The sequence below is a fragment of the Thamnophis elegans genome, chromosome 8 (genome assembly GCF_009769535.1).
Source record: "Thamnophis elegans isolate rThaEle1 chromosome 8, rThaEle1.pri, whole genome shotgun sequence".
NCBI lineage: Eukaryota > Metazoa > Chordata > Lepidosauria > Squamata > Colubridae > Thamnophis > Thamnophis elegans.
Window position 1 is genome coordinate 16606151 of NC_045548.1, and position 26140 is coordinate 16632290.

Sequence of the window (26140 nt, forward strand, 5' to 3'; positions counted from 1 at the left end):
ATAAATACATAATTATCTCGTTCTCTCTCTCTCTCTCTCTCTCTCTCTGTGTGTGTGTGTGTGTGTGTGTGTGTGTGTGTGTGTAAGAGACAGAGAGTTTGTGTACATTGGGAATATATGTAATAGCGTTTGATAATTAGCTACTATTTCGTTGTTTGGTAGAAGCTGAAATGAATAACAGACCTGTTAATGAATCAGTCCTATTAGTGGAATAATTGTTTTTATGTGACTCATTTTTGGCCATTTAGTCTGTCCCCGCATTACACAAGAACTTTGTGCTGATGAGACAATAGTAGACAGTGTGTGCATTTAATATAGAACAGACCATTCTACCGGCTGGGGGAAGTCATGCACCTATACATTGAAGAGGGAGGGCGAAAAGAAAAAGACGCCTATTTCTCCGGCCTCGCTGCAGTCCGGGTCCTCAAAACGGTCGCCCCACGGGCCGAAGCCGGACTGAAAGTTTAAGGCTGGCGGACCCCTTCTTCGGGGCTCGGCAGCCGGGGGTGTAGAGACGCCCCCTCCTTGCTCGCCCGAGTGGAGCTGGCGCAGTGAATCATGTGCAGTTCTTTCCTTATTGCATTCAGCGCGTGGTTTCACCTTCAGGTTGTTGTTTGTCTGTCCTTCTCCAAATCACATCACCTTTAAACCGAGATAAGGTAAAAATGGGCGTTTGGAAGACCATTTCCAAAGACCCGCTTGGCGGGATACCTTCTGGGAGGCGTTGCTGCAAGAGATCAAAAGGGATCCGGGAAGGCGGCAGGGTGGGTGGGTGGGTAGTGGAGGGGGGTGTGTGTGTAAACGAGAGACCGAGAGAGAGAGATCGAGAGAAATGAGAATCCCCTTCATAACGTCCGTGGGAAAAAAAAAAAACATTAAAAAACTTGGCGGTTCCAACGAATAATATAGTTCATCTCAATCGGGAACCGACTTTTGCAGAAGCGATTGGCCGGTTGTTATTGGGAATTAAAACCTGGAGATAAAAAAAAATTAAAGAGGGTGAATTTTGGCTGGGGGGGGGGGAGGAGGCGGCTGGGCTCGGTCTCGTCCCGATCTCTGAACGATGGGAAGCTTTCAGCTTTGTACACTTTGTGAAAGGCGCGGGCGGGGTGGGAAGGGTGGGGAGGGAGAAGGAGGTGCCGTCAAGTCAAATGTTCTCCACCGAGAAGGGCCGGGAAGGCGAGCTCTCGGCTCGTCCTTTTTAACATTAAACCCCCCGCGTCCAAGGTAGGTGGACTACTATTTTTTCTTTTTTTTCTTTTTTGCAAGCCTTTGGAGGCTGGGAAGAAGCGGCCCTCTGAAAGGGCTGGATTGCGGACCGGGAGCGGGGGAGCCTCCTCCTCCTCCCTCGCCTGGACACTTTTTTTTGTCATTTGTTGGTTTTGTTTTGTTTATCGAACCACCAGCTGAAGTGAAGGGCATAGTTTGCCTTGGAAAGTTGAGGGGTGTTTTTTATTTTATTTTTTAAAGGCAGGTTTTACAGTATTCCGCTTCTGGAGATTTAAAACAACAACAAACAAACACACACACGCACCAAACAGCCACCTTGAAGAGGGATATCCACGGATGAGTCCTGTCGCTCGGAGGGGTGTTGAAACACGGGAGGGAGAGAAAGAGAGAGAGAGAGAAAAGAGGGAGGGAGGGAGGGAGGGAGGGAAGATTGCCTAGTGGGAAAAGAAAGGAGAGATAGAAAAGGGTGGGAGGATTGCCTAGTGGGGAAAAAGAGAGAAAAGAAGGAGGGAAGGTTGCCTATTGGGGGGAAAGAGAGAAAAGAAGGAGGGAGGGTTGCCTAGTGGGAAAAGAAAGAGAAAGAGAGGGGAAAAAGAGGGAGGGAGGGAGGATTGCCTAGTGGGGGAAAAAGAGAGAGAGAGAAATAATGCAGACATGTTGTCCCTCCTTTTCCTCCGCCCCTCCCATCTCCACCCAGAATTAGCATAAGAGTTGCAACCGTCATTTGAATGAAAAAAAAAACTGTTTCGAGAAAGTTGCGGAAACTTTACCGGGCTCGGGTCCAGTTAGTCGCAAGAGCTCCGAGGGGGGGGGGCGACGTGGGAGGGGGAGATTTGGGGCTTTGCAAGGGGCCTGGGTGCAGAAGGTTACAACAGCGGGATGTCCCGTCTCTAGTAGGTAGTTGGGTGGGTCCTCCGCCGCCGAAGGATCTGCCCTGCCGTCGCCCGCTCTATCCCCTCCTTCCCTCGCTCTCCCCCCCTCTCCGCCCCGCTTTCCGGGGCCAGCATTTGGGTCTGGAAGCGTTGTGACCCTCACAGCAACGCCCGGGGAGGCTCGCGTGTGAGTCCGTATTGTCCCATCTATTCCGTTGGGCAGATCGATGGTTTCCCCAAAACAAGCCTCCTGGACTGGAGAGATAGCCGCTACCGACGTTTTGCGGTGGCCTCTGGGAGATTTGTACTCGGTGTCTTATTTAATCTAGATGCGCTACCTGACTCTCTCTCGATCCACATTGGCGATCATGGGCTGGGTTTATATTTGTATGGGTGTGTGTGTTTGTGTGTATCTCAGAGAAAAGGGAATGTGGGGGGGGTTCTAACCTGTGGAATTTGAAATGCAAATCACCGCCTGTGGGAGTTGAGGCAGAACAAACCAGCATTTATAAAGTAGGAAAAAGCTTTAATGTCTTTAAAGGCGTTGGGTGAATTCTCTCCCCTATTTGGGGAAAAAGAAGTCGTGAATCCTAACGTCAATTCCTCCTGTGTGTGTGTGTGACGTGATATTGTTTTTAATGTCTGAAACGGCGGGTATATGAAGTGCTTACAGGAAAACAGATTACAAGATTAACATCTGTTAACATGATCGTTTATCTCCTGCCAAAAATAGGTCAGTCCACTCCTTTCTTAAGGAAGTACAATGACTGGCACATGATTAAATAATGAAATTAGACTAATGAGTTCATAAATGAAATGGAGGGGAAGGTAGGGGCTTTATCATCCAACTGGGCTACTCTTTAAAAAAATACTGAATGTGAAGAAAGCAATATAAGGTTAAAGCTTTCAACAGAACAGTAAAGCCTCCTTTCTATGCCACCAGCCTTTCCTCCCCCCCCCACCTCCTACTGAAACTGTATGAATATTTTCCATCTCTGATGCTATTGGTTAAGGAGATCAACTCCTACCATGAACATGGATGTTTCTTCCCTAAACTTTTTTTTTTAAAGTGAGGGGAGAGGGGATAATTAAGTGGAAAAGAAGAAGGGGGGGGGGGGGAAACGATGCAAAGTAGCGAGTTTAGCTTAGTCCTGCCCACCAGGAAAGACTGGCAGCCTCCCCCTCCAATCATCACCTCTCATCTCTTACTGTGTTTGCATTGCAACTCCAACAATTCAGACTGGGAGAGCTCTTCCCTTGTATTTTCTACATGCTGCTTCTGCCTTTGTTGGGCTAGGCGCCAGAATCTAGATAGGTAAACGATACCTTCGCCCACCCACACCATCCATCTGCTGTCAACCAAAATTCAGTCCTGAAACCAGAACTCTGATCGTGAATAGAATTGTCATAAGGTGGTGGTTTCAAGTATCAAGCTGAGATCTGGGGAAGGCGAGGAAGTATAGAATGATCTATCGGTGTGTTTGAACAGTGTGGCAGACTTGCTTAACTTGGGGGGGTGGGGAGGAGTGGACAGTGTCCAAAAAATACACCCATTGCAACTTCAAGAATGTGATTATTTATATCCATTTAAGAGTCATTGCTATAAAAGGACTTTTTAATGTGTGGCAAGATCACGCTGAATCTATAACACAATAGGGGGTTGAGTTTCTTCATGGTTTTCAAAGGAAACTACTGTGTAACAATCCCTCCCTCCCTCTATAGCCCACTGGATAATGCAGCATCCTGTTGATTCTTTTTTTTTTCACTGATTAGATTTTTAAATGATCACAAACATAACTTTAGACAAAAAAAATACTGTAAAGTTCATTTCAGAAAATGTCAGTCCTAACTGTCCTGGCACAAAAGAATGACTAGTGGCCAACATATTCCATGAATGCTATGAATAATGATCACTTCTTTACCACACAATAAGCACATTCAGTAACTAAAGAGCTGGAAAGCTCTCTGCCTGTCATGGATCTGGCCCTGTTCTTTTACTTAAGAAATTCCTCCCTTTGTCATTCCATCCGTTTTCCCCAATATCAATATTATAACAACTTTCTGGCTTTAGATCATGAACATATTGCCTGTTAGTATGTACTGTATAGAGAGTTTGGGGCAAAAGAGGTTGCAGTGTTTTTAAGGTGAAATACTTGATTTTTTTTGCTGGCTTTTTATCTTCTACATTGGGATGAAGGGGTGGGATGGACAATTCAAGAACTAAATGCAACCTTTTGTGTTGAAGCCAACAGCCCACTTCACTCTGGAGATGATCAGAACTATTTCTTGTTAGAGAGAAATCTGAGCATGTTCAAAGAGAGTCCTTTATGCTCTGGCCATGTGCCACATACTTTAATTCATAGCTGATGCACTAAATGAGTTAACTAGCAAAGAGTTTTTCATTAACTCACTTGGCAGCCATATATTTAACTTTTAAGAGGACAGAATACCTCAGTAGGAACATTTAGCTATTCAGTTACATAGTTTTGGAATTAGATTTGTTTTTAAGCTATTTCCTCATACGCCTTTTCTTTAATTTCAGGCAAATGTGTGTGCAATGGGTGAGGCCAAGTGTACCAGTAGTATTGTTCAGCAGCTTTTTGTATATGCAAGCAATAATTTAATAGAAGGCTTGTTCCTTGCACTTCTGGGTTGCTAGTCCCCTTTGTTGACTAGCACTGGATTACTTTAACAATTACATATTATGGAATTAGTAAAAGTATTTTAGAAAAAGTAATGTCGACCTTAGGGTAAAGCCTTCATGTTTGGTTGCCTTCATGTTTGACAGCATAGCTCGCTTTCTGTGTTTATTTGTAAATCAGTTGTGGTTGTGCTCTTGAAAGGAAATCTGCTGAAAGTGGTGGTACAGACTTCTGAGTATATATTGAGTCAGCTTGCATAAATTGATCCCTTTTGTGATGCAAAAGGAAACTTGACTGTCCATGCAACTGAAAAAAAAATATCTCTTTTGTTTTTGCTCAAAAGTGAGCAAAGGAGTTAGATGGGTTCAAAGATCTATTCACAGCATGTTTAACTTGAAATAATTCCCTCTTGCCTTTTTTTGAAGTTACATGCATTGAATTGGCAGCTGAAACTATAGTCAATTCTCTGGACTACTTAGAATAGAATGTAATTATTTAATGGCCAACTGTGATTGGTCACACAAGGAATTTGTCTCCTGTTCATAAGCTCACAGGGTACACATAAACAGCAAGTAATAGGTCATAATAAAGTAATAGATATAAGCTCTATTGAGTTGGAGGGATCTTACTTCCAGATAACTGCATTTTTCTCAAGTACATTGGATGAAAGTCCTAAATATCATTCGTCTATATCCTTACCTGGGAGTAAGTCTAACTTTAAGCACATCAGGTCTTATTCAGGACAGATAATTTGATGAAATTGCATTGCCCCTTATTATTTCAAACAATTACAAGGTGGTCAAAGTCCAAATGCTTTTGGGAGTGAGCAGTGGCAAACAATGGTTGCCTTTTGCTTTGCTGGTATTGCAACTGGAAAACTGAAGCATGTCTGGAGTGATTTTGTGTGTGTGTGTGTGTATCGGTTGCGCTTGTGTTTGTGTCAGTTTGTATTTTATGCCAAAGAAGACCATGAGTGTGTTCTGGAAAAAGCCCAAAGAAATCAGGCTAATCAGGCAGAAGATGGTTATGGAAGAGCTATTTTGAGCTAGGCTTATAGCTGTAAGGGCCGCCCCCGTACCTGGGAAGGAAGGAAGGAAGGCCACCCCCTGTTTTTGTCTCTCTCCCCTCTCCACACACACAACCTTTCCAACCGCTTGTTGCTGTGTGTGTATGTGTGTGTTAGTCGACAAAAGGGAGGAGGCAGCAGTGAGGCAAAGAGAGGAGGAGTCTCCCTGGCCAGGCGTCCCTTCTACTCAGTTGTTTTCTTCCCTTTTTCATCTCACCAGACGTCACACAGCCGTGTAACTGTAATACAAGAAGTGAAAGAGGCTGAGAGAACAGGCTCAACTTCTAACCCTGAACAAAGGCAAAAAGGATTTGTCAAGGCGCTACCTCTCTCCCTCTTTCCTCCGCCTCTAAACCCCCCCCCCCCCCAAGAAGTGGAGGTGGAGAAAAGCTACCGCCTGGGATAATCAGACCAGGCTCACTTTCTGTGGGAGAAGAAGCCAGCTCTCGAGGCTACAGGGCTGTCCTGTTGGATTATGTAGGGATCTGCCTGGAGAAGTCCTGACTCCGAAGGTAATTGCTTTTCTGTGTTCAACTTTGGTTTGGTTATTGTTGAAGGCAAGGCTTTAGGGAGCGTTGTAAGGGGTGATGGCATTCCAGGATCTAGGGGAGGGAGAAATATGTGTCATATGTTTGAGTGTATGTGTATCTGTAAATCTCCATGTGAATTATGGGATGTCTCATCATTCCAGGGCAACTGGAAGGCTGTTGTAGAAAAAGGTTTTTTTTTTTTAAAGGACCATCTCAGATCTTCAGGAAATATAACTTTAGCAGAAATCCAGATGTATTTCTTGGGTGTGAGATTCAGGCAGCCCAGCCCTAGCTTAACAAAAGAGGCAGGGATGCAACCTGAATTCCAGTTCTCATTTCATTTCTTGTTTTTAGTTTAAGGCGGGTGGGGGCAGTTCTGCATTTCGATACCACTTTGAATCTGAGAAAAATCATGAATGACCTGCTGTCCCTTAGAAATTTTGGTGAAATTGGTTTTTTTTTTTGCACACTATTTGCCAGGATTTTATGGCCTTTAAGAATTGAAAAGTTGAAATATGACTTTAACATTCAATATTCAAGCAGAGTGAACAAGAACTACACTGAAAGCTGCAACAGATAAAACAAAATGAAGGTAATATAAACCAGAATAAATCATTCTGAAGTATAAGTGTTTTATTAAATATATAGCTATTATTTCTTTCATTGTGTATGCATTTATGGGAGGAGGGGAAAAAGCCTGTTTATCAAGGTTTACTTCCTTTTCTGTCAATAGAACATTTAATTGAATTATATCAAAATCAGGAAGGTATCCTGTTGAAACTTGTACATATATAATTGAATGTTTTTCATCAGATTGCTGAGACAGGAGAGAAATGATATTTATGTTTGGCTTTTCTAATAAATTAGAAAGCAGGGCTGCATGGGAACACTTGTTGTATAATTAGGATTACAGCCCAGTTACTCAAGAAGACATCTTTAGTTTTAAAAGAATAACTGCCATAGCCATCTTGAGTAAGCTGTGAGTAATAAAGTGTTCTTTGGTTTTGTTTGTTTTACTTTGAGTCATTAGATTGGGCATAACTTTATTTAGGCAAAGGCAACATGAAAGCTCCACCTCGTACATCTGCTTACTCATTTGAAGGATTTTAATTATTGAATTTGTTAGCTCAGTTTTCCCCTAAGTGGCACATCCACATATGTTGGATTTTGGCTGGGAATGCTTGGAAATGAAGTCCAACTCATCAGGATTTAATATTCTGCATTGAAAGGATTTAAAAAAAAAAAAAAGAATCTGAATGTTTTGGGTATATTTAAAATATAACTTCACAAGTTTAAATAAACCTTAAATGCAAATTGACAATAGAAGATTAAGGACATTTAGAAACTTCTTGGAGATGCCCATGCCCATAGAGACAGACTGTTAAAAAAAATAAGAAGTCTGCTGAATCAAATCAAAACTCAAGTCTAACATCCTCTTTCCCAAGGTGGCTATGATTCTATGTGTGCCCCATGAAAATTCTGAATGCTTACTTAAAATAACTAGCTTGCATTATGTTGGATTTGAGTATGTAGGTTCTATAACCAGGGTAGGCCACGTCATTTTAGGTAGGCCACATTATTAAAAAAAATACTTCGATTTTTAAAATTAAAATGAATGATTGGGAACTCTTATGAAAACTTTGAACTTCTTCTGTTGTTGATTTTTTCCAGAACACTCTTTTGTGTCTTGAGAAGTACTTGGACAGCACAGATGGTCAGCCATTAGGCCAGTTTTTATATACAGCCTATCTAACTACACAAAATAAAAATGTAAGGAAGAGAGGGGTGTACCTTTTATTATTTCTAAACCTTTAGAGAAGGTTTTGAATAGGAATTGAGTAATTGGAGCAGTGTTTTGGCAATTTTAAGGTAAGTAGACTTCAACTCCCAGAATTCCCTAACCAGGCATGTTAGCTGGGGAATTCTGGGAGCTGGAGTCCATGCATCTTAAAGTTGCCCAAATTGAGAAACACTGAATTGGGATGATCCAGAAGAAAAACTTTGCATGATTCAGGGAATAAAGAAAGGAAGCAGTGACATCAGATCTGGGCAGGTTTACAGTGGGAAAAGGGAGAGCCAATACCTAGAAGGCACATTGGATGAGTGATCTTGAAGCAGAGAGAGAAAAAAATATGTGACTAAATTGATAGAATGTGCCAGGACTGTGGGATCTGAGAGTTTGTGAAGGCGATCTTGAATATGACAACTGTGGAACCAGTAGTGAGCAGAGGCAGAAGAGGCAAAACTGGTGATTTTCTCAGAATGAAGAAGCAAGGGCTCTCCTTTCTTCAATATTATTTTAATTTTGTCTAGGTTTTTCCCCCTCCTTTCTGAAAATTTCAACATTGTAGAGAGTATAATAATGTCTAGGTAGGGCACATAAAGTCTTAGCGGTTCTTCCACTCATAATGTAATTGTTAAAGCATTTTAAGGAAACAGGAAAAAAAAAAACAAGGTCATTGAGAGAATTATCAAGGCAAGGAGATTGATAGATGGCCTGTCATTTTTATAGGTAGCGTTCCCCCCCCCCCCCCAAAGCAGAAATTCCACAATTGTAGCCACATTTAAGTAGATGTGAAAGCCTACTTTTGCATGTGAATATTTAGAACTGTGCCTGTTCAGTACCTATTCAGAGGAATTCTTAAACTGATTTATTTAGCATTTCTGTTTGGAGCGTTTTACTGCAAAAAGAAAACCCAACAAAAGCAAGAATTTGTTTGCATTAAAGTCCAGCCAATTTTAATATCTCAGAGGAGTAATCTTTTAGAAGGGAGTTTAATGTATAGGTTTCTGTAGGATCAAAGGTCAGCTATTCAGTACTACCGATGAAGGGGACATTTTTTGCCTGATAATGCTGATTGGGGAGCAGGAACCAGATGTTCTTTTTCAACTCCTACACTACTTTGCTGAGCCTCTGACTTGTTCCGCTCTATTGCAAGAAGTAGTGAAGGTTTCTGCATCTCTATCACCAGAAGTATGAGGAAACTATGTCCTGCAGATAATTCTGACATACAAGAAATTCCAGGAAGTTTTAGATCACCCTTACTTTAAGTATCATTAGCTTTACTCGATACATAAGCATTCTTGATTCATAAGCATTCTTGATTCCCTGCATATTTTTCCAAGTAGAACTTGTTTCCTATATTGAAATATTCTTTGCCAATTGCATTACAGTTAACTGTTTAAGTTTATAATGAAGCTGATACCCTGGAAAGAATTGTGGGAATTTTTTGGGGGGTCATATTTTTTATTAAGAGTGTTTGAACAATTCTAAAAAGAGGAAAAAAATAAAGAAAAAGAAAAAAGAAAAGAAAATATATCAAGAAACGAATAAATGGGGAATTTAGAAGCATCACAGAATTAGCGTAGGTTGAATAAAGTTCTCAGTATTCCTTGGTCTCTTGCTGAAGTTCAGAGAGGAGAAGGGAGGAGGGAAAGAATTTTAAGCTTGTGTCAATCACAAATGAAGACTATAAATGCACTCTTAACAACCTGCTACTGTTGGCCAGATCTAGGTTTCCAGGCAGTTGCTATAATAGGTGCCTTGATATTAAAACTGCTAAGTAGCTGCATTTGCTCATTGCATTAAGCTTCAGGTTTTCTAATCATTTCAGGATTGGTGGGCACATTTAAAATTTGGAAAACATTGTGAATGATATGCTAGTGCAACTTGTCCATTGATACAATAGTTATCATAGGACATAGTTTTAAAAAGCTCATTTTCTGGAATTTTAAAAGTTCCATAGCAGGATGCTTTTCTGGTTCTCCCTGTTTTGGAGCAACATTTGACCACACAAACCAAATGTTTGATTCACAAACATATTTTTGGAAATGAAGGAGATTCTGTAGTTTGTTGTTTTCTGTTACAGTACACCAGCTTCCCATATCTTAATTTACTACACCACCACCACCACCACCACCACCACCACCACCACCACCACCACCACCACTACTACTACTACTATTATATACTTTATTCATTAAACATGAAACTCAGCCAACTGAACATTCAAAAATGCATTACAAAAACCAGTAACTGGTGCTAAAGGTTGATACGGTTTGCTGCCAGCATCCTAGGTATCAACCAAGTACCTTCTTAAAATATAAGATGTTCCTAGTAGTGCAGTTTTTTGCAGTTCCACTGGTGTTATTGCAGGAAGCTGCAATTTGTGGATGTATCTTGTAAAATTCTTGGACATGGTGCCAAGTGCCCCGATGACAATGAGTATCACTGTTACATGCTTCATCCATAGCCGTGTAGTTTCGATGGCTAGGTCGCGATATTTCATTATTTTTTCTAGTTCTTTTTCTTCGACTCTGGCATCTCCAGGAACAGCGCTATCAATAAACTGTACACTTCGTCCCTCTACAACCATGATATCTGGCATGTTTATTATTATTATTATTATTATTATTATTATTATTATTATTGTTATTGTTGTTGTTGTTGTTGTTATTGTTATTAATGGTAGTACTATATTAGTATATGTTTAGATACGCAAAAAACTCAGCAGGTGTAAAATAAGATTTTCTATAGACACATTGGTCATATTGGATGATACCATAATGCTTAGTTAAATCAAACTGCATTGTGACAGTGCAGTGTGTAAATCCAGCCAGTGAATAATGCCTCATTTTTACAAAAAAAGAAAAAGAAAAAAAAGAGCTCAGCAGCATGATGTCCAGATGCCAGTAAAATTTATGAAGGCTGCTGATCAGTGCAACACAATTAAAACTACAGATAAAAAAACAATTATGCAAAAATGCTTCCTTTAGCCCTTTTGTGGTTCTGTTTTCATTGGGTAGATGAGAATGCCAATCCTTTGATGGACTTTTCAATTAGTGGAATAGTGCAAGAAAATTCAGAACTCTTGTTCCTCAGGAGGAAAAATAGTTTTTCACTACTTGTTCACTCTCAGATATAAACACCTGCTATATAATAAATAATACTGGTTTCACGCCCTTTAATTATGGCATTAGTTGGAACCCTGACAACCATATTCTAACTTCCGTTTGACTTCTGATTCTTCCATATATGTATTCTGACGGTACTTATGGAATCAGGAATCGATGTGAATCTTTGAGGTCTGTTCAAATGATCATAGGATTTTTGAATATATTTCTGATGTCTTCCAATTGAATGAGTATCAGGAAACCTAGTGTGTGTTCATGCACATTGCTGTATGCAAATAGGCTCTTTTTTCTGAATTGGATTATCCATATAGATTACAAGATGGATACCCATGCTTTGCTACAAAACTGTGTGATTGGGCTTGATAAATTGACATGTAAAGTCCGCAGGCCTGATGAGTCACGTGCTGGCCACACCCACGCCCAGTCTAGCGAGGGGGAGTAGAACATCTCCTTAGTATCGACATGTGTTAATATAAGGCTGTATAAAGAATACTGATGATCTGATGGTCATTTCGAAAAATCCTTTCTTAGCGAGCACCTAGAAGCCAAGAGGAACATAACGTGCCAAATTTCAAGTTTGTAGATTTTACCGTTCTGGAGATTTTGTGATGAGTGAGTGGTAGTTAATGCGATCTTCCCTTCTCCGTGCATATAGTACTTGATGTCCCATGGAAGACTGAGGAGTGAATAGCTCTTTTGTTGTTAACCGTTATGTTAACTCTGCCAGTTAATGGCACAAGCTTGTGTTGGCATGTAATCCCATTTCCCTCAAAGTAGTAAGCCAGTTTGAGATCTGTTTGTTATTTTATTGACACTTGTCTTCTATTACCATGTAAGGACAGTAGCGTCTGTCTATTTTAGTCCTCTAAGAATTGGTTCAAATATCATGACAACTGTTTTAATCATGGCAATAACTGCTCATCTGAGTATTTGTGCAAGCATCATCACATGATTACAGTACATATGTAAAAGACTGGGGATGGCAATGGAAACCATTGAGACACAAGAAGCTGCTACCTTTGAAAAAATTTAAATAGGCAGAAAACACAGAAATGTATGGAGTACTGGAGAACAAAGAATCCCTTTGAAAATGTTTTGTTTTAGAACAGTTGGTAAAATACTCTTAACATTAGTTTATGCTTCAGAGATCTCTTAGATGCAAAGTTTAATGATAGCAACATTATCAGTGATAGTTCACTCCAGCATTATGAGTGGATTTCTAAGTAAGCAAATATTTGATGTATTTAATATTAGAAATGTACTTTCAAATGTTGCAAAATATCAAATAGAATATTTAGAGCAGGAATGTAATTTAGAAATATACAAAGTACCAACATTGTTTCTAATAATTCCTGTTCCATATTCTTCATCAGGTGAGATAATGTAGTGAACATTAAATATGTAATTAAGAAATCTATATTGAAAATACTTTGTAGGTTTGTGTCAGTTCATTGTACAGAATAGTTTGTCCTGTCCTGGATAGATGGATTTCATAATTTGATTTCCATTCCTAGTTTGGAGATAAAATGTAGTTTGTCATATTTGTATTTGGTGCTGTTCAAATATCAGGGTAAATTTTTTTTCAGACCAAGAAACTCCAGCCCATTACATCCCAAAGCTTGGCAAGATAGAATGATATTAAAATCAGATGAATGGAACTAAATGCAAAGGCAACATGAACTTGAATTATGCCAGCCATGGTTTGAGTTTTATTATCAGATAATCGTTACTTGGCCTTATTTGTGATCTGGAAGTGGTCTCTAATTTCACACTTAATATAAATCATAATTCTAACTAGTTCTAGAATAGCTACAATCAATAACTGACGACTTTGAGCTGGCTTGAATACAGCTGGTTTCGATAAATATACCGCATTTGTATATTTTGTCTGAATTCAGTTGTTTTGTCAACTTTATCATATTACTGTGCATGATTTATTATGGAATTCCAATGTCTTTGTATTCTCAAGCTGTAATGTAATTTTATACTTGATGGATTTTTGTATTACCAATATAGAACTCTTGGGGGAAAAGTGAGATAATAATCAAGTGTGCTTCTTTGTATTGTCTTTATTAAATTCAGTATTAACAATCATGTGAAGTCCTCTTCAGTATTTATTCACAAATACAGAAAAATGCTGCTAAAAATTGTTGAGCCCTGTTCTCTAAGCCCTGTGACACCTCTTTATCATTGTGAGCCTCTAAGAAAGTTAACAAAGACAGTTGGAGACAAACATTTAAATTACAGCACAGCATTATACTCTGCTTTTTACAGGGGAATATAAGTGCATTATGTCTCCAGAATTCTTAATATATCTAGAAATATAAATAGCCCCTCCCCAAAAGAACACCACTTCCCAAAAAAGGCCCCCAAACCCATCCTTATCCCCTTTAATAATGTTGTTTTACTGTTATGTCTCTGTGGTCTTGAAAATATTTTTTTTAGAATTACTACATACACATGCTCTTTCTGTCTTATATGATATGCTTAATGAGCCTTATTCACTAAAGTAACTTTTTTCTTACTATTTGAAGTTTATATGTATCTCTTACTGCATATTTGAAAACCTTGTGAAGACTTCTGTAGGAAAGAGAATGGATGTTGAGCAGTATTAACCTTAATTCCAAGACTAGACATCAAAATAACACCTGGAAAGAACATTCTTGCCCAAACCTGTGCCTTTAATTTGTGAATTCTTCCTCTACTTGAAAACATTTTCTGCTTCTACTGGAGCATTTTGTCAAAAGAAAAGTATCTAACGCTAGTATTCTTCTTTGGTAGCATCAAAATGCTTGACAACGTTCAATTTTTAAATGGCAAGCGTGCTTTTTTTGCTTCTGTGTTTGTGCACTTTAATTTAAGTGAGACTGTGAAAAGCATTCATCTTTTGCATTCATTAGAGGAGCTATTAATCACTACCGTAATGTATTGTTTGTCATTGTGAACTTCTCAAATTCTGAACATTACTCAATATTTTTTTTTCCTTTGGACCTGTGCTAAAATAAGAATTAAAATGGAGAGTTACAAATGCCTCTGAGAGAGCATTCATACCATTATTGCTTTTGCACAGCTTTGAAGTTACCTCGACACTGTGGCCTGCTATTGAGATTTGATTTAGAGATGGATTGCTAGAGTGTCCACCAAGGTGTACACCAGCATTTTTAATTCTTTGTGAGTACATCTGGTATAATTATCCAAGATGTGAGAAATGGATTCACATGTAGCCTGTCTTTCATCTGAATTTGTGCCTTGCAATGTCAGTAAGATTGGATATATTTGGGTGAGATGGAACTAAACTTCTGCTAAGGTCATTACTGGCAATCTTTTCTTCAGTGATAGCTGGAGGACTGCAATCTTCCATGTTAATAGAAAGAAAATGTTTGACTGCATTTGGAAAATGAATGGCTGGATAGTAAAACCTAACCGAAAGGGCCATTTATTTGAGCCGACATCTTCAGTATAAATATTTGTACCTTGCAGCAACATTCCTTTTTCAAAGCAGACATCGCACATATTGTAAATGTTTATACATTTTCAGTGCTACGTTAAAGCTGTTAAGATTCAAGTTGTAACAAAATTCTGATTTCTGCTCGGATTTCTCATTCTGAATTGATTTCTTTGCTATTCCATTGGCACATCAGTTTTGCTTTACTGCAAATATTAGGCATGGACAGGACATACTACTTATAAAAATGGACTTTCGAGCTCGCTTCAAAATAAGAGTTCTAGCTGCAAACTTCTTTGTTTCTTATTCCTCTCTGCCATTTCCGCCTATCTTTTATTCAAATTTTTCCCAATGTTGGTACGCTCTAGGTTTCAATTCCTTGAGTTGATGACTTCAGCATTAGTCTTTGCAAACTATTTTAATATCTCACCTATATTAACCCAGTCAGCATCGTAGAAAACTGCCAGGAAATGTTAAAAGTTGTAATACATATAAATAAATGAAAGTTGATCAAGCTGCGGAAGGCTGTTCTACTCATTACAGCTAGCCTAGTTTTTCAGGGAGAATATATATTTATATAGTCCACTGCTGTATTTTTGTTGCTGTGTAAGTGTTTAATTAGGTATTTGACATTTAGCAAGTATCTGCTTAATGGTTCACTGAACCTTACTTCCTCCTTCAGCCATGGTAATCGTTGGGAGTTAAGATCTGAATAGAATACTTGTACAAATACTTCAATTGTAAAGACATTTCAGTTGCTTTCTGTTATATGCTTTTCCTCGATCCATACTGCTGCATCAGCACTGACAGGTTTTTTTTTTTTATTATATTATTATAGCTAGTTTATCCTTGCATTTTTGGATTACAGTTAGACTTGTTTATGCCAGGGATCAGAAGATACACATTCATGTGTTTTGAGATGTGCTCAGTGCAAGGACAAAGGAGAAAATGTGTGTAAAAGCTGCCAAATAACTTATTACCCAATAGGTTTGTACCAGTAATGTTTTGTTCTTTGCAATTTGTAGATTTATTGCTTCTTAGTTGTGAGATAATACAGGGAACATTATGTCTTGTAAGCAGGTTTAATCTTGTCTGTTTTATCCAATGATGTTAACAGTATAAAATTGGTTGCATCCAGAGTAGGCTCTTTGTTTTAATGTAAACATCCTCCCTTCTTCCATCACGTGGGATTCGCCTGTGTTTTCCACAAGTTCAGTTTCCTCCTCCCCCTTTTAATGCAGCAACTTTGTTATGGATGTAAACTCATCTCAGCCTCTGTCTAATCAACAGGACCCATTGGAAGATTGAATAGGAGTTTATTGATTTATTTGTATCCCACCTTCATTATTTTTACAAATATTGCAAGCAGCAAATATATCTAACACAGCTTTCTCTTCCTATTTTCCCCACAATGATGACTCTGGGAGATGGGTGGCCTGATAGAGAGATTGACTGGCCCAAAGTCACCCAAATGGCTCCCCCCCCCCCTTACTCTAAAGCATCTTGGAAGATTTAGATCTCTTTGTTTGATTTAAATGTTTGCAGCAGATATTATTTTAGCTTTGAAGTTTTAAAATATGATAATAGGAGTCTATTAACATAGGATGGGGAGGTAATGCATTATCCTTTTCTTATATTATCCTCCAACATAAACTCTTTCCATTATGTGTTTTGAGTTTTAATATGCGTTTGTAGCTTTACAAATTCAGGGGCTTTATTTATTTTATTTGTAATATAAGAATTGTGGATCATGTACAGGGGTGGGCTGCTGCTGGTTTGGACCGGTTTGGGTGAATCGGTAGTTGCGACCTGGCAGAGGTGCAATTCTGTCCTATATCACTGTGTTTTTGATGCTGCACGCATGTGTGGAAGGCTCGCGTGAGCGAATTGTTGTGTTTTTTGATGCTGCATGCATATTTTGACATGATCATTCGCATTACCGGTGCTGGGCGAACCAGTTGTTACAGTATGTGACGCCCACCTCTGAACATGCATGCACCCTCTAGATGAAAAACTGTCCTATTCAAGATAGAAGGGAAGCTTTTGAGGTTTTATTGCACTCAGTAAAATGAAAAGCAAGAACATGGGAGGTCATGAGAGAAAGTCCCCATCTTACTGGCAAATCTTTGCCTATGTTCCTTGAAGAAGCAATTTTATACCTCTTCCTTTCTTCCTTATGATGATCTTCTTTGGGTTACAATTATATGAATAATGTGATTGCAAATTAGTAGTGTGTAATAAATTCTCTACTGTATAAAAAGTTACAAGATATTTTATTGAGTTGCATTAATTGGATTTAAAAGAAAACATTTGTCAAACCTATTCATTTGCATTGGTATCAATAAGATAATGCTTTGTCAGTCCACTTCACATTTATGTTGATAAATCTGTTGGCTCATGAAAATTAAAACATGTTTTGTTAATTTCAAGTGAATAATTTAGAACTTAAAGCCATGCATGGGAATGGAATTTAACATTGAGCACAGCTTTCTCATTAGTGATGTGAAACCTTCAGTTAACAAAACCAGAAAGCATTTTCTTGTCTTCATTTTGCATTCTAAGCAGCTTATGAAGCCACAGTTTTGGGGTCACTGTGGAACTCGGTAGGATTTCTAAATAGTTACTGGATGATACTTTTCACAATCCTTTCGGTTGTGTGCTTAAATAAAATGGTATGATTTTATCCTTTGGATTTTAAAGTTAGAACAATTTACACTCTTGTATTCCTAGTGTAGTGCTGACTATACAGCAAATGTAGTTGTAATACTTAGCTATTTTTAGCAGTTGGGTTTGTTAGTATTGTTGAAAACAAAGGCAAATATTTAGCCAGTCATGGGAATATCTAGAAACAGGAAACTTGAAACTTCTAAAATAATGTGGTCATTTTGTCTCATAATTTGACTTTTTAAAAAAATTGTAATTAATGTTTCATGTTACATTTATTTTAAATATATGGTAACAATATCTCTAAAAAGAAGATACCATTTGGTATCAGATAGTGAACAACTCTTTGGGAAAAACAAGGTATTTCTTAACATGGTTTTATTAGGTTGAAAGGTGACAAAATCATAATGATTTCAGTAAGGGTACAGGACTAATTTTAGCTTTCAATTCATGGCATCTCTGCTAAAGAATAATAGAGGATTGTAAGAAACCAGAAGTAATTATTGATGTAAGGCTGAACTGTTGTTTATATCAATAACTATAATTGATATTATTAGCAATTAGCACTTCCTTTTTGATACAATACGTTTGTCAGAGTGTATATTTTCTGATGCCTGGTTCTCTTGCATTCTCTTCCTGGAGCTAAATTTCCATTTTCTGCAAAAAAATATTTTGTCAGCTTATCCTGATGCTGCTCATATCTGATGACCTTCTATACATGCTAACTTCCTTGACCTGTGTTCTTAACATACTACCTGTGCATCTCTTATTACACATTTTAGCTAACCTCTGATATTCTAGAGATGTTTGGTTTCAGGAGAGACAAGTGTGACTGTTGGACTTTGGCAATTTTCCACTAACCAGCCAAGCATACAGCATTCTTTTCACTTATAGAAACTGTACTATGGACATTCTGTTAATGTTCATTCCTCAAGCATTTGGAATGTTTGGGAACATTTTGTGATACTAAACTCAGAGAGTCAGTTTCAGAAGCCTGTGTGCTGCATGTAGGGGTATAATGTACATTGCTACTATTTCCACTGTGGAAATTCTTTTTGTCAGATTGCAATTCTTGATATAGCTGTCCTATAATTATACTTTTCCTTGGTTCATCTAGAAATATAATACATACAAGCCATGCCTGTGGTATTATTAGTATTTTGGATGTATTGAGATAAAGGCTTATGGAAAAGAAATGCTTCTTTAGTTCTTTGTTCCTTTTGATTTCCAGGCATTTTATGAATTCAGAGTTTATTCTTGTGCAAGACTTGTTTAACTACACCTAGATCAAAGTGGCATTAGAAAACACCCTGCAACTACACTTATTCTGACATTTAACTCTTTCTTCCTTGAAAAGGGTGACGGAGGATTTTAAAGGATTTATCCTGTAGTATTCTATATGGTGAAATCATATTTACTCCTATTGTGTTAAAACATCTAGGTTGAGACTGGCAAATAGATTAATTAGCATTTCCAAATGTTCTTTCTCAGTGTTCTAATAATAGTGTGATTGCATTTCAAGTTGTGCAATAGATCGGTAACTACAGTCATAAACTGGGTTGAATGAGTAAGCATCTTTTAATTTGTTTTAACTAAAATACATGGTTTTGTAAACAATTTAAAAACCTTAGCAGCTTTCTTCTATGAATTACTGGTAGGCCATGGAAAATGTGGGAAGACTAGTATGTTATTACTTATTAATACATGAATATATTTGGGGACAAGAGAGTAACAATTCAAAAGCATATTTTTATTCAGAGTGTTAATACCTTACTATTTTAAAAGGCAATTCTTGGCTAACAATAAGAAAAATAAGAAAATGCAAAATCAATTTTACTTTTAAAAACATATAATTGAAATAATACACCAAATAAACAAGCAGCGGCAGTAAGAACTATTTATAGCTAAAGAAACAAAAAATAAAAAAATCCAAATTAAAATAGTAATAGCACATATATATATATATATATATATATATATATATATATATATATATATATATATATATATATATATATATATATATATATATATATATATATACTGCTTCACAGTCCTCTCTAAACAGTTTACAGAATCAGCATATTGCCCCCAACAATCTTGGTCCTCATTTTACCAACCCTAGAAGGCTGGAAGGTGGAGTCAACCTTGAGCTCTTGAGACTTGAACTGCTGAATTGCTCGCAGTTGGCAGAATTGGCCTGCAATACTGCATTTTCCAGTGGAAGAGAGGGAGTGGTCACGTGTGGGTATTCTCAAAGCCTGATTGGTCCAAAGACTGAGAGTAAACTTCTTAAATACTCCTGCCTTCCTTTCTTGCCCAGTTTTCTCTCAGTCTCTTGGGCCAAGCACTGTTTGAGATTGTTGTTAGGTAGGATTTTTTTTTCATTTTTCCTTGATCAATCTGGATTAATTGGATTAACTGGACATTTTAAATTTACTCAAATTCTAAATTGCAGCTGCGGCCCAAGGGACAGTCGTTTCTGCTTTGGGCGGTCGGGGAGGGCCCTGTGGGATGTCCTGCCTCCCCTCTGCAGGCCCAGGAGTTTTAGCCTGTCCCCGGGACTGCAGGGGTGCTGTGCTCCAAGGAGCTGCTGGAGAGGGGCCGCCTTTTTCTCTGCTGCTGGCTGGGGAGAGCTGAACATTCTTTAAAAGCGTCCCGAGGCGTGCGAAAGCAGCCTGTGGAGCCGCTGCTGGATTCAGGCGGCTGCGGTGCCCCCCGCGCCTCCGTCCTTTCACCACGAGACTGGTCGGCTTGTGTGTGTGTGTGTGTGCCTGTGTGTTGCGGGGCCCCCAAAGCGTTTGCCAGGCCCGTATATGAGCTGGGACTCCAGGCGTGACTTTGGGGCTTGCTGCGGTCCCGATCTTCAGCGCCAGCGGGTTTTTAAGCTCCAGTGGCCATTTTGTTTAGTGCCACATGCGCGGGGCCTGTTTCTCCTTCCAGGTGGCCATTTTGGAAAGGCCTAGGCAAGATTGCTCGCCCTTCCTCATCTAGGCCCAGTCAAGGCCCAGGCTGTGGTGGGGCCTACAGAGGCCAGGTTCCCATCGTCCTGTGCTTCAGGACACGTAAGTGGGGCAATGGAAGAGGGCTCAGAAATCCCACAGGGCCAGGCAGAGGCCCTTTTGCTAGTGGAAGAAGGGTTGGGGCAGGGGCCTAGACCTCGGGACCCTCCCCAACAAGGCCCCTGGTGGCTCAATGCCCCTCTAGGGCCCCTACGAGGGAGGAAGCCAAGAGGCACAATGCCCTGGAAAAGACCTTTGCCAGGGCGGAGAGGCAGGCCAAGACAGCTGGGCCTACATCTACCAGCAGATCCAGGTTGCCAATCAGGCCCACCTCTGCTCATTCCTCCCCTAGGGGGTTCAGTCCATCTTCTCCCTCGGCCTCTCCTGCTAGATCACGTAGCTATTCCAGGCGGAGGGGATCTCCCTCTCCCTCCCCTCGGTCTCTCCAGGGTTAGTGAGGGGTAGCTCTGCAGATCCTTTGGAGGGGACCTCTAGAGAGCATCGTTCAGCCCGCAAGCTTGCACGTCAGGGCCATAGTTCTCGTTATGAGGACATGGAGGATTTGGAACACCTCCCTGAAGGCATCAAAAGGCTTATTTCTGCAGCCATCTCACGGGGCATTGCCCAGCAGGACAGGAGTTCCCACTCTAGGTCTCAGGGAGGGGCAGGCCATCTCCAGTATAGGGCTCCCTCTCCTTCCATGGTTAGTGAGGGTTCTGTCATGGGGAGGAGAATCTTTAGGATATGGGGTTTTCGGAAGATGAGGATGCACCCCCCCTGATCCTCCTTCCTCTTCGTGCCTTTTTCTTCCAGCCATGTTCAAGACTCTCCCGAACAAAACCACCAAGATTGGGATTGGGGATTGCATGGTGCCCCCGCCTAGGGATCCAGACATGGCCATGTTTTCTAACACGGCTACAAACAAGGAGGAGATTCTGGCCCCTCCTTTGTTTATGGAGGTCTTAACCAAACAGTGGGCCCAACCTTCCAATTTTTCCAACCCTGGAAGTAATGACCGTCGTTTCTACAATGTGGAGCAGTCCTTTGCCCAGGCCATTCAATTGCCCACAGTTGATACCCCCGTTGCTGCTTTGGTGTCTTCCCCGGTGGTGTCCGGGGATGCAGCGGACAAGTTGAAACCTGAGGATAAGCGCGCTGAGCTTACCTTGAGGAAGAATTTCAACGCCACTGCCTGGGCCATTAAGTCCGCGGAGGCGGCTTCATAATTTAATTGCACCACGGTCATGTGGCTCCGCCAGCTCCAGGATCGCATCCCAATCCAGGACGAGCGCCTCCACCAGGACCTTACCAAAATTATTGCAGCCTCTCAATTCTCCGCTGATGTGACTTTGGACACGGTTAAGTTCGTGTCCAGCGCCTTGGCCACCTCGGTTACTTCCCGTAGCCTGTTATGGCTTCGTAACTGGCAGATGGATAACAAGCCCAAGTGGAATCTGGTGACTGCCCCCTTCAAGGGCCCCAATCTTTTTGGGGAGGCCCTTGACCCTATTCTGGTTGAAAATAAGGACAAGAAAAAGGTCCTTCCATCCAACGCTAAAAAGGCAGAGTCTCAGGCTCATCCTTACCGTAGGTCGTCTTACAGGGCTCCTGACTTTGACCAGCAGCAGCGTTTTTCTTCTTACAGATCAGACACGCAATTTTCTCGGCATCCCTATCAGGACAGGAATAGATTCCAGCATCAGGCTCCGGAGCCCATTTTCACCCTCCCAGAGGCTTGAGGAAAGCTTCCTAAGCCTGGGGAGGGTGAAAACGCCCCCCCCCCCCCGTGTGGTGCAGGAGGCGAAGTAGGCCGTACTGGGGGGAGGGTTTGCACATACATATGCAGGAGGGCACATTGTATTGTGGGGTATGAGCACGTGCATACGATTTTTGCACGTGAGGACAAAAAGGTTAGCCATCACTGCTGTATACCATTTGAGACAAGTGGTTGTCCAGTCTCTTTTTAAAAACCTTCAGTGATGAAGCACCTACAACTTCTGAAGGCAATTTGTTCCACTAGTTATTGATTGATATCTTCCACTAACAAGTCAGCATTGTCCTGAAATAAAAACCAAACTTAATTGATCTGAGATAAAAACCACACATAAAGTGTGATCTATCAATATACTGGATGACTAGGAAGGATCTGTTGTTCCAATTGAGACCATGAAATCATAACATCATCTGATGGCAAAAAGAAATCTTCCACAACTCCTAGTCTCAGGATCTTCACAGACAGCCGAGCAACTGAATCCGGTTGCTCAGGCAGGGAAGATGCTATTAAGCATAGACAATGGTACAATAGTAACAATCCCAACTGGTCCCTAAAGCCCAGCTTCACCCACAGAGTCTTACATCATTTTTAAATCCCACAGAGCTAAGCAAATCATTAGACTCATGGATAATAGGTCTTATCACATGAGTAGTACTTAAAATATTAAGATGTTGTTAATGGCATATTGCCAACATTATATTTTGCTTTCAGGCTTCACCGGGCCTACAGCCTCTTTCCCATCTCTTAAAAATTTGGGGAGGGGTGAGAAGGAAGATTGTATTTGAAGAACCACAGGACGCTGGAGGAATAAATGTTGAACTCAGACGTCACTGCTGATTTTGCTTCTTTGGTTACTTCACAGCTTGTAACTTTTTTGGCCTTGAAGGGCTGCATGTGGTAATAGTCAGGTGACCCTCACAGGATCAGACTCTTTGACACTGCTGTCATGCAAGTATCATCCCCATGTTTCCTCCCTCACTACAACAGCTCTCTCTGGCAGCCCACCAAGCAGCTGACCAGCATGCCCAGAGGAAAATTAGTTAGGTCACGCAAGCTCCTGGAGAGTGCAAAGGAAATTTGCATTATACCTGCAGGCCTCCCACACTCCTGAACTACTTGAACATGATGATTTATATTGCAGTCATTTTCCCAAGAACTGGACTTGGGAGTCATTTCTTCAAAACATCCTTAACAGGTTTATACATATTTATCAATGTATATAATTGGAAAAGCATAATGAATTGAGTTACTTTTTTCAAGGATTAAACTTCTTTTGGCATGATTTTTCATAGTGCACAGCACCATTTGCTTTTTAAAAAAATTGTATAATTTGTTACAGGCAGTCCTCAACATAAGACCGTAATGAAGTCTGGAATTATGGCTGTGAAGTCATTGCGGTGGTTAAGTTGAGATATGGTGTGACCAGAACCAATTTCCCCCCAAAAAATTTGCTGTGGTCGTTAAAGCAAATCTGTCATAAAACAAACATGTTTTCCCCAATTAATTTTACCGAACCTGGAAGTAAATGCTATAAATCAGCTAAAATGTTTTAAATCACATTCATGTGACAGTGGGACATTGCAAATGGCCATAAAGATGAGCTGATTGTCAAGTGCACAAAATGCAATCAATGACTGGAGTGAAGCCATCGTAACTTTGAAAGTGGGTATAAGTAGTGCTGCATAGATGTCAAGGACTTACCTGTATGTTCAATAACCTCGCACATAAGCATGTACATATTTCTAATATACATACATTTTTATAATTTAGCTGAGAAGAAATCATTGTGTATAGAATCAGTGTATGATAACTTGCAAAATCCAAACTACCTTCCATATTATTTTGTCCAAATAAGGTTTTGTGCAGAAGTTTCTGCCCTCTGAATCACGAAAAATACCAATGGGGAACAGCAGCTGTAAACCTCTAAAATCAAACGCATTTATATTAAATTAAAACTGTTAACATTAGGGAATATTTTTTAAATCAAGTATATTGTGATAATTTACAGAAAATTACTGATTGTTTTTAAACACACACACACACACACACACACACACACACACACACACACACATATTTGTAGAGCCAAAGGTTAAATGAAGCCGTTCATTATCAAACATATTTTAATGACTAGTAAAAATGTTTTTTGTTACTGAGGAATGTAGGCACTATAATCCTAAATGGTTAAGCTATTCATTGGTATTTTGGGTGCTTTTCATGTTACCAATTCTTCTAAACATCCCCATTAAAAAAATATTTGAAATATTTTATTATACAATTGGTTAATTTTTCTCATCAATATAAGTTTAAACATTTTCTGAAGGCAATTGATAACATTAACTGCCTTTTCTTAATCTGGTTTGAAGACACCTCCCCCTAACATCCTTTTCAGTGATAATATAAATTATGCATTATACACAGTGACATTAACTCAAGGTATTAAAATTCATCTAGAAACAAGATCTAGTTTCAATCCAGTCTCCCAGTTACCTCATTTTTCCCTAGCAATCTGCAAATATGCATGTCTCTTTTCTCATAAATACATTAGCATAACCATTAATTAAGATGTCAGCAAGGGATTGATGCTAATCAGCCATGGCTGGAGCTCCTGTACATACATGTTGGGGGGGGGGGAGGTGAAAAGCCATAGGAAACATACAGCTGAATTCCTATAAGCCCCCCCCCCAAAGAAATTCTCCTCAATGGGACTTGCAGAAAGAAGATGCCTATCAATAACAATGTCTAAACAGCATATGCAAATCTAATTGCCACCTGATTCACTGGCGTAAAAATAATTAGGAACGAATGTCTTCAAGATGAAAACACTTAAATTCAGTGTAGATTATTTTTAAAATACTGCACTGCTGCAGGCATACAGAGCATGCAGGTGATGTTGTTTTGTTAGAACAGCATGCCTTCGCTGTTCTCGCCATAAATCCACCACCAAGGACTAGGCGGTTCATGAAACAGCCACAGCAAATCTCAAGCTCACCATTTCCCTCTGACTTCTATTCCTGTTTCACATATCGAGAGAGGAGACTCAGTATAAAAATGGAAGTGGGTATTTCCAATTCTGCCTTCCAGTAGATGGAAGAGAAGTGAGGATGTGAAGTCAAATTTGTTCCGGTTTTCAAAAGATGTATGCCAGATCTGTCATTATAAAAAAAAAAACCATGGTGGATAAATGCATTGATCACTTATAATTAAACAATGGTAGAGGCAATCCACATGGGTCATTTTTCCACTCTGCCATTTCTTAATTTCCCTGGGAGGACCTGGCTGTCCCAAGTGAGACACAAAATGTTAGACTAGATAGCTATCTGATCCAAGAAGATAATTTTCACCTTTTTTGCATCCCTTGTGTATATGTATAATTTGCAAAACTCAATATATTACACCGTAAAAATTTTTTTTTTAGAAAAGGCAGACGCCATTTCATCATCAATTCTCCATGCCGAGATCTATTCAAGATGTTTTCACTTCAAAATGTTAGTTCAGCTGCTTTCAGCAGCCTCTTCTTTGCCCAAAGCATTTCACCTAGTGGCTTCCAAATGTGCTGAATTACTGGAGATTATGGGACTTGAAATGCTTAAAACCATTCTGAGATGTTACTATTTATATAGTGTTTTAATAATACTCATTATACTTACTTACAATACTATCAATTATAAGTATACTTAATACTATTAAGTATTGTAATTATACTTAATAATACTATTAATATTTCTAAAATGGAGTTTTTAACAGTGTATGTATAGGTTAAGAAGTTCCCCACCCCCCTTGGTGTGCATCCTTTTGTATTTGTTTAAACTGAACTGTATTTTGTGTCCCTGGCTCATTATTCACATGATTTAATGTCATACTTCTGGAAATTATCACAGTTAGTTTGGTCTTCATCAGTCTGAATCATTTGGCGTCGTTTGAAAAACTAGCCAGTTCATTGCCTCCTCTAAATTAAGATCATTTAGAAGAGGTAAACACTCCATAAAAATGCAGCTTTG

At 39.6% G+C, this 26140-nt stretch overlaps 1 protein-coding gene across 7 annotated transcripts in view; it reads left to right on the forward strand.

The window, feature by feature from the left end:
* Positions 1-462: 462 nt before the first annotated feature.
* Positions 463-26140, forward strand: part of ZNF516 (zinc finger protein 516) — a 132544-nt gene continuing 106866 nt past the window's right edge. The window contains exons 1-2 of one of the 7 annotated variants that reach the window (XM_032222589.1): positions 463-659; positions 6031-6322. The gene's annotated coding sequence lies outside the window, so the exon portion shown is untranslated. Of the gene's footprint in view, positions 660-1138; positions 1228-5582; positions 6323-6820; positions 6933-26140 lie in introns of those variants that run through there. The other 6 variants (XM_032222591.1, XM_032222592.1, XM_032222590.1 and 3 more) reach the window with 6 other exon arrangements.